The sequence below is a fragment of the Rhinopithecus bieti genome, unplaced genomic scaffold (assembly GCF_001698545.2).
Source record: "Rhinopithecus bieti isolate Rb0 unplaced genomic scaffold, ASM169854v2 scaffold_12155, whole genome shotgun sequence".
In the NCBI taxonomy this organism is placed as follows: domain Eukaryota; kingdom Metazoa; phylum Chordata; class Mammalia; order Primates; family Cercopithecidae; genus Rhinopithecus; species Rhinopithecus bieti.
The window spans coordinates 4,192,362-4,202,090 of NW_016807423.1; the positions used below are offsets into that span (position 1 = coordinate 4,192,362).

The 9,729-nt window shown below is 43.5% G+C and overlaps 1 long non-coding RNA gene across 3 annotated transcripts in view; it reads right to left on the reverse strand.

Moving 5' to 3' along the window:
- LOC108535711 (uncharacterized) overlaps nt 1–9,729 on the reverse strand; it is a 50,427-nt gene that overhangs the window by 10,511 nt on the left and 30,187 nt on the right. For all 3 annotated transcript variants that reach the window (XR_001887310.1, XR_001887308.1, XR_001887307.1), the window contains one exon: nt 2,263–2,363. This is a non-coding gene — a long non-coding RNA (uncharacterized LOC108535711). The remainder of the gene's footprint in view (nt 1–2,262; nt 2,364–9,729) is intronic.

Below are 9,729 nucleotides of genomic sequence, written 5' to 3' on the forward strand. Positions count from 1 at the left end.
AAAAAAAAAAAAAAAAAAACTGATTTGTAAGAGTTATTTATATATTCTGGAAACAAGTTTCTCGTCAGATAGTGATTCTTTTTTCTCCCATTCTGTGGCTTTTCTTTTTTTTTTTTAGCAATGCCTTTCTAAAAGCAGTAAGTTTTAATTTTAATAAAATCAAATTTATCAATTTTGTCTTTTATGAACAGTGCTAATCTATGTCAACAATATTTTATCATTTCAATGTATAGGTCTTACATATATTTTAGCAGATTTACCTTAAGTATTTCATTTTTTAATGCCATTGAAATTTAAATTTTAGATTGTTGCTAGTGTATAGAAACATGATGAAGTTTTTTATATTGATCTTGTAGCCTGTATCCTTGCTAACTCATTTATTAGTTCTAGTAGCTTCTTTCACAGATTCCATAGTATTTTCTACACAGGAAACCATGTTGTCCGAGAATAAAGATAGTGTCACTTCTTTCTTTCCGAACTTAGCTTTTTATTTTTTTTCCTTGCTTTATTGCACTAGCAATTTGGTTGTTGGAAGTTGTCTTGCAGTTCCCTAAAATATTGTGGTTTTAAAAGTCTTTTTTCTCTGTCTGTTTCATTTTGCCCAAGCTCACCATAGTTTCTATAACTGTGCCTTCGAGTTCACGGATATTCTCTCCTACAATGTCAAATCTTCCACTATTTCCATCCACTGTGTTTTACATCTCGGGCATTGTAGTTTCCATTTCTAAAAGTTTTCTTTGGTCTTTTAAAATATTTTCATGTCCCTACATAGTCAATAGTTCTTCTAGCTTAACACACGACATACATTTAATAACTGTTTTAATGGTATTGTCTACTGATTTTACCGTCAGCGTCATTTCTAGGTCAGTGTCCATCGATTGATTACCTCTCCATTATGGGAAGTGTTTTCTTGTTTCTCTGCATGCCTGGTAACTACTGATTGGATGCCAGACATTTGTGAATTTTACCTTGTTGTGTACTATATATTTTTGTATTTCTAGAAGAATTAGAGAATCTTGATCTCTGGCAGAGTGGTAGACCAAAGGAAAAAAAAGAAAAAGAAAATGAATGTATAAATAATCTCAAGCTGCGTTCTGAAAAATAATTACGTTACTCAGAAACAGTTTGGTCCTTTGGTTAGATGGGCCCAGAGCTATATTTCTGTAGGGTTACTTTTTCCCCACTACTCAGCTAATACCCTGAGACCCCTTGAATTAATCCACTCTGGCTATCAGGAACAGACTCTGTCTACTAGCTGTGTGAGCTCTGAGCACTATTCTCTCTTATCTTTTTGGGTGGTTTCCTACCCCAGCCTCAGGTAATTTCTACTTGATTAACACTCAACTGAATAGTTAAGGGGGATCCTCTGAGTATCGCCAGCGCTCTTTCTTTGTAGTTCTCCTCTCTCCAGTGCTCTGCCTTACAAACTTCAGCCTCTTTGGCTTCCCCCAGGCCCCTGGACATGTCTTGTTAATGAGGGGAGCCATGGCATGGGAACTTTCTCCAGGTGACAAGTCAGTAGGACTAACCTGTATTTCTTCATTTCTCTCATTGATCGCTGTTTGCCATTGTCTGATGTATACACAGTGTCTTGAGTGTCATTTTGTGTGTGTGTGTGTCTGTTTGGTTTTGTATTTTAAGGCATTTCAGAAGGGAGGGTAAATCTAGTCTCTGTGACCGTTCTGAAAAAGCAGAAGTTCGTGGCGTCAGAGTTGGCAATGGAGTTGGTCAGGAAGTGTCAGAGCTGGCTCTGCACTGGAGCAGGGAGGTTTTTCTTCCTTTATACCAGCTGGCACACCTGCCCCCAGAGAAGGACTGATTCTACTGTGCCGTCAAGCTCTCAGGCACTGGGTGCCAACTGGGTCAGTAACCAGGGAGAGGAGGTAACTGGTGTGCCCGTGGGAAACCAGAGCTGGCATATCTCATTATAACTGTCAACAGAATGCTTCTTCACTGAGGTTCCAATGCTGCCACCTCTCCAGCCAGCCCAGCTGGAGTCAGGGTGCCTTCCTCTAAGGGCTCTGACCTCATCTCCAGTTACTGACCTCACTTGGCCAGAGCTGGAGGGGATTAGCACCTACAGCCTCCCAGCTGGCAACATTAGCCACTACCTAGCAACAACAATGACAAACTTCCATTTTTTGAGCAGTTACTATTTGCCAGGCCCTGAGCTACCTACTGAAAAATTGAGGCTAGAAGAGGTAAAGCTGCTCACCCAAGTGACACAGCTGGAAAGGGGAAAAAGGCGGATTCAACACTTACCTCTGGAGACCTGGGTGATGGTCTGTCAGACATACATCCTGGGACCTTTCAGAGGCTCTGGGTCCCATCCTCCATTTTGACCTGGGCTCCTGTCTCTGTTTCTGAAGAGAAACAGAGTTAGCCATGACCTGGGCTCTGTCTCTGTTTTGTCTGAACTCCTAATCCAAATCTGCTTAATTCTGGGGCATGGCATGGTGCGCGGGACACACACTGACTTTGTTAACAGACAGACTGAGGTTCAAATCCTACTTTCTAACTGTGTGACCTTGAGGGAGTCACTAAATTCTTGCTGAGCCATAATAATTACCTCTACAACATGGGGTAGTGGTATTACCTCACAGGGTGAATGTGAGGATTAAATGAGATAATATGTTAAAAGTGCTTACTTCCACCTGGGTGTTCAATACATGGCAGTGAGACACCCAGTGTCCAATCAGGCATGTAAGGGGCTTGGACATTGTCTCTCTGTCATAATAATAAGTAAAAGGTTGAACAAACTGGAAAATCAACAATTCTTAGATCCTTTAGAGGAGTGAGGTCACAGGGCAAACCACTGCCCTCAAAATTGAAGAGACAGAAAAGCAGAAACTCCCAAGTAGAAACCTCCTCTAGAACCGGTACCAGGACAGGACAAACTAACCTGTAATTGAAGAACTGCTGGAGGCTCAGTATGGGCAAATCTGAACGTTAAACATTCCAGCAAGATCCAGCCATAGGGGCGCCCCCACATGTTTGTGAGTTTAATCTTCAAGATCTCTATTGGGTCCTCACAGTGAATGTCAGAGAAAAATCTCCTTGTGCTTTCAGCAGGGGGATGGGAAAAGTGACCATTTTGAAATATGCCAGAGCATTCTGTTCTTAACAAGGCCTGCTCTCAAGAGAAACTATTTTAGCCCAGCCCAATCTTCTGGAGCTTAATCAGAGCCTAGCTGACCTGAGGGAGGGGAAATAGCCAACTCCACACCCCTCTCTGTCCCACCTAAGGGGAGAAAAAAATGGAGAAGCACTGGCGAACTTCACAGCCCAGGAGGGTTCCCGGGCTCATGAAAAGACTGAGAGCTAATCACAGGACTGTGGAACGCCACCCCTGCCCCACACCTCCTCCACCACATTGCTAAAGGCCTATTTTACGGGAATTCCTTTTACCCAGTGTAGGAGCCACGGGAAAACTTTCCCTTCACTCTCGGAAGTTTCACTAAAAAATCAATTTACAGGCCAGGCTTGGTGGCTCACACCTGTAATCCCAGCACTTTGGGAGGCCAAGGTGGGTGAATCACCTGAGGTCAGGAGTTCGAGACCAGTCTGGCTAACATGGAGAAACCTCATCTCTACTGAAAATACAACCATTAGCTGGGCATGGTGGTGGGCGCCTATAATCCCAGCTACCTGGGAGGCAGAGGCAGGAGAATCGTTTAAATCCAGGAGGCAGAGGTTGCAGTGAGCTGAGATTGTGCCATTGCACTCCAGCCTGGGCGACAAGAGCAAGACTCTGTCTTAAAAAAAAAAAATCAACTTACAAAAGGCAAATTGGTAGGAGAAATGGTGTACAAATTTATTAGCATGCACAGGGGAGAATCACAGAGTGATTACCCAATATCCCAATGGAGTAAGATGGTACTCTTCTTTTTTAAAAAACTTTTATAAATCTTTAAATTAAAAAATATGGAATACTTTATGAATTTGCATACCATCCTTGCTCAGGAGCCAGGCTAATCTTCTCTGTATCATTCCAATTTTAGTATATGTGCTGCCAAAGTGAGCACTGTATACCCTTCTTCTTAGGGGAAAGGAAGATGGAAAAGTATGCATGATTTTAGGGGATAGGAAATGATTTTTAGGGGAATTCAATGGGCTTGAAAAACATACAATTTCCTTCGACAAAGTCTGCTGGGCCTGCAGAGCAGACAACGGTTTGTGACAAAAGTCTGTGTAACCATCTGGCCAACATGGTGAAAGCCTGTCTGTACTAAAAATACAAAAATTAGCTGGGTGTGGTGGCGAGAGCCTATAGCCCCAGCTACTTGGGAGGCTGAGGCAGAACCGCTTGAATCCGGGAGGTGGAGGTTGCAATGAGCCGAGATCACACCATTGCACTCCAGCCTGGATGACAGAGTGAGATTGCATCTCAAAAAAAAAAAAAAAAAAAAAAAAAAAGTCTGTCTAGATTTGTTGACAGACTTGGGTCTTTCTTCCTGTGCTATGAATTCAGTTAATGAAAACTCAAAGAAGGGACTAGAGAAATTGTCTTCTACTTTGGCGGAACTGGACTTTAGGCAGATAGGGGAACTTCAGAAAACAACTTGATCATGTGCTTTGGGAGGCACGGAGGATTGAGACAGGAGATGAGGGAAGGTCAGAGAGACCTTGAGGCTTTTTCTTCAGTTTGGCATGTCAAAGCACCATATTTTGTTGTATCGGTTTCTGAGCCCCAACACTAGCATATCATGTGTGGCTTTCAATGGAAAAAATTACTACGCATATTAAAGGCAAAACACACACTTTGAAGAAAAAGAGCAAGCGTCAGAACCAGACTGGGATACGACAGGAATGTTAAGATTATCAGACTAAAAATTTAAAACAACTAAATAATGTTAGGGGCTTTGAGGGAAAAAGTAGATAATATGCAAGCACAGATAGAAAGTGTAAGCACAGAGACAAAAATTCTAAGAAAGAATTTTTTTTAATGATAGAGATAAAAAATACTGTAATAGAAATGAAGAATGCTTTTAATGGGCTTAAGTACATCGGACACAGATGAGGAAAGAATCTCTGAGACCAAGGATATGTTGGTAGAAACTTTCAAAACTGAAAAGCAAAGAGAGAAAAGACTGAAAAAACATAAAAAAGAATATCCATGTACTGCGAGACAACTATAAAAGCTATATTATATGCATAATGGGAATATCTGAAGGAGAAAAAAGGACAAAAGAAATATTTGAAGCAAGGATAACTGAACATTTCATCAATTTTTTTCTTTTTTGAGACAGTCTTGATCTGTCACCTGAGCTGGAGTGCAGTGGTGCGATCTCCTCTCACTGCAACCTCCACCTCCCAGGTTCAAGTGATTCTCCTGTCTCAGCCTCCCGAGTAGCTGGGACTACAGGCGCGTGCCACCACACCCAGCTAACTTTTTTGTATCTTTAGTAGAGACGGGGTTTCACCATGTTGGTCAGGCTGGTCTCAAACTCCCGACCTCAGGTGATCTACCTGCCTTGGTCTCCCAAAGCGTTGGAATTACAGGCATGAGCCACCGCACCCTGCAATTTCACCAAATTAATGTCAGACACCATACCACAGATCCAGGAAACTCCGAGATCTCTCTCTTTCTCTCTCTCTCTCTCACACACACACACACACACACACACAAAGCCCCAAATGCTACACCTAGGCATATCATATTTAAACTGCATAAAATCTAAAATCAAAGATAAAGAAAAAATCTTGGAATGAAAGCAGAGAGATAGCCCACAGTACTCTGGCAAAAAAAAAAAAAAAAAAAGAATAATTTTAAAAGGAAAGCAGAGGGGGGAAAACTTGCCTATGGAGGAGCAAAGACATGACATCTGAGTTCTTAGAAACCAAGCAAGTTGGGCCGGGTGCGGTGGCTCAAGTCTGTAATCCCAGCACTTTGGGAGGCCAAGACGGGCGGATCACGAGGTCAGGAGATCGAGACCATCCTGGCTAACACGGTGAAACCCTGTCTCTACTAAAAAATACAAAAAACTAGCCGGGCGAGGTGGCGGGCGCCTACAGTCCCAGCTACTCGGGAGGCTGAGGCAGGAGAATGGCGTGAACCCGGGAGGCGGAGCTTGCAGTGAGCTGAGATCCGGCCACTGCACTCCAGCCAGTCTGGGCAACAGAGCAAGACTCCGTCTCAAAAAAAAAAAAAAAAAAAAAAAAAAAAAAAAAAAACCAAGCAAGCTAAAAGAGAATGAAGTGAATATTTTAAATGTTGGGAGAAAAAAACCCACCAACCCACCAACCTAGTATTCTGTATCCTGAAAACTTTCCTTCAAGAGTGAAGGAACTGAGTGAGGTGGCATGTGCCTATAATCACAGCTACTTGGGAGGCTAGTGTGGGAGTATTCCTTCAGCCTAGGAGTTCCAGGCCAGCCTGAGGCAACATAGCAACACTCTGTCTCTAAAAGAAAAAAAGTTGGCCGGGCACAGTGGCTCACTCCTGTAATCTCAGCACTTTGGGAGGCCGAGGCAGGCAGATCACTTGAGGTCAAGAGTTTGAGACCAGCCTGGCCACATAGTAAAACCACATCTCTACTAAAAATATAAAAATTAGCCAGACATGGCAGCATGCGCCTGTAATCCCAGCTACTTGGGAGGTTGAGGCAGGAGAATCACTTGAACTCAGGAGGCAGAGGTTGCAGTAAGCCAAGATGGTACCACCGCACTCCAGCCTGGGCAACACAGCAAGACTCCATTTCAAAAAAAAAAGTTAACAAATCTAGCTATAAAGTTTAATAAATCTAGTCCAAATAGAGTTTAATCTCAGGAATGCAAAGTTGTTTTAGTATTTGAAAATCAATTTGTGGCCTGGCACAGTGGCTCACGCCTATAATCCCAGCACTTTGGGAGGTCAAGGCCGATGGATCACCTGAGGTTAGGAGTTCAAGACCAGCCTGGCCAACATGATGAAACCCCATCTTTACTAAAAATAAAAAAATTAGCCAGGCGTGGTGATGTGCACCTATAGTCCTAGCTACTCAGGAGGCTGAGAGAGGAGAATTGCTTGAACCTGGGAGGTAGAGATTGCGCTGAGCCAAGATCACGCCACTGCACTCCAGCCTGGGTGACAGAGCAAGACTGTCTCAAAAAAAAATAAAAAAAGAAAGAAAGAAAATCAATTTGTGTACTTGATTATATTAACAAAATAAAAATTACATTTTTTTTTTTTTGAGACAGAGTTTCGCTCTTGTTGCCCAGGCTGGAGTGCAATGGCGCGATCTTGGCTCACTGCAACCTCCACCTCCCAGGTTCAAGCAATTCTCCTGCCTCAGGCTCCCGAGTAGCTGGGATTAGAGGCATGTGCCACCACATCTGACTAATTCTGTATTTTTAGTAGAGATGGGGTTTCTCCATGTTGGCCAGGCTGGTCTCAAACTCCTGACCTCAGGTGATCCACCAGCCTTGGCCTCCCAAAGTGCTGGGATTACAGGCGTGAGCCACCGCGCCTGGCCTTGTTTTTTAAAAAGTGAAAGAAAAACAAAGACTTTCTCAAACAAAATTGAAGGAATTTATTGCCAGTAAACCTAATTTACAAGAAATGTTTAAAGAAGTTCTTCAGAGAAAAGGAAAATAATATAGATCAGAAACTCAGATCCACTTGAAGAGCAATAGAGAAAGAATAAGTAAAGAGAAAATTAATACTTTTATTCTTCTTATTCTTAATCTAACAAATAAGATCATGTTCAAAATAATAATGGCAACAATGAATATAGCTATATATAAGCAAAATGCATACAGTGAAACAAGGGATGGAGGGAGGAATTAGGAATGTTTCATTACTGAAGCAGGATAGTGTCATTTGAAAGTGGACTGGGATTAGTGTGTATGTATACGGCAAACTCTAGGGCGATCGTTAAACTCTTTTTTGAGACGGAGTCTCGCTCTTGTTGCCCAGGCTGGAGTGCAGTGGTGCGATCTCAGCTCACTGCAACCTCTGCCTCCTGGATTCAAACTATCCTCCTGCCTCAGCCTCCTGAGTAGCTGGGATTACAGGCGCATGCCACCACACCCAGCTAATTTTTGTACTTTTAGTAGAGATGGGGTTTCACCATGTTGGCTAAGCTGGTCTCAAACTCCTGATCTCAGGGAACTGCCCGCCTCAGCCTTCCAAAGTGCTGGGATTACAGGCGTGAGCCAACACGCCTGGCCTAAAAATTTTGTTAAAAGTAAGTATATTGGGAGGCCAAGGCAGGCAGATCATGAGGTCAGGAGTTTGAGACTAACCTGACCAAGATGGTGAAGCCCCATCTCTACTAAAAAAAAATATATATATACACAAAAATTAGCTGGGTGTGGTGGCATGCACCTGTAATCCCAGCTACTCGGAAGGCTGAGGCAGGAGAATCACTTAAACAGGCAGAGGTTGCAGTGAGCCGAGATCACGCCACTGCACTCCAACCTGGGCGAAAGAGCGAGACTCCATCTCTAAAAAAAAAAAAAAAAAAGAAAAGTAAGTATAATCAATATTCTGAAAATAAGAGGAAATGTAATCACATAAAACGCTCACTTAAGTCTAAAAGGAGGAAAATGTGTTGAAGACAAAATACAAGGGCAATGAATAAAAAACAATAACAAATATGGTATATATTAATCCAACTACATCAATAATCACTGTAAACATCAATGATCTAAATATACCAATTACAAGACAGAGATTTGGTCAGAGTGAATTAAAAGCAAGACCCACCTATATGCTGTGTAAAAAAAAAAACCACTTTATTTTTTATTTTATTTTATTTTGAGACAGAGTCTCTCTCTGTTGCCCATGCTGGAGTGCAGTGGCACACTCTTGGCTTACTGCAACCTCCACCTCCCAGGTTCAAGCGATTCTCCTTCCTCAGCCTCCTGGGTAGCCAGAACTACAGGCACGTGCCACCATGCCCAGCTAATGTTTGTATTTTAGTAGAGATGGGGTTTCACCATGTTGGTCAGGCTAGTCTCGAACTCCTGACCTCAGGTGATCCACTTGCCTTGGCTTCCCAAAGTGCTGGGATTACAGGCGTGAGCCACCGTGCTCGGCCAAGATACCCACTTTAAATACAAAGACACCAGAGGCCTGCCTGGCCCTTGAGAGACTGCCCACCATGCCCTGACTGAAGGCCCCATCACCTAGGGAAGGGATCCTGATAGAGGGCACTGCTGCCACTGGCCCAAGTCACAGCCATCCCAGGAAACAGGGGAGGGTATCCAGCTGAAAGTGGAGCATCACCTGGTCTCCTGGGGAACATGTCCTTAACTCCAGAGTGGGAGGGACAGGGAGAGTCCTGGAGATTCAGATTCCCAGTCACTCCCTGGGGTTTGGTCTCAGCTGGCTAGGCCAGTACTTCAAGCTAGATATTGTCAGTGGACCTGGGCACTGGGATGAACCCAGGACAGCATGCCAGCCCCTACAGGGAGAGGCAATGTGCAGAAAAGGCCCAAATCAGCTGGGTGTGGTGGCTCACACCTGTAATCCCAGCACTTTGGGAAGTTGAGGTGGGCAAATCACCTGAGGTCAAGAGTTCGAGACCAGCCTGGCCAACATGGCGAAACCCCATTTGTACTAAAAATACAAAAATTAGCCAGATGTGGTGGCATGTGGCCGTAATCCCAGCTACTCAGGAGGCTGAAGCAGGAGAATCGCTTGAACCCGGGAGGTAGAGGTTGTGGTGAGCCGAGATCGCGCCACTGCACTCCAGCCTAGGCAACAGAGCGAGACTCCATCTTTAAAAAAAAAAAAAAAAAGGG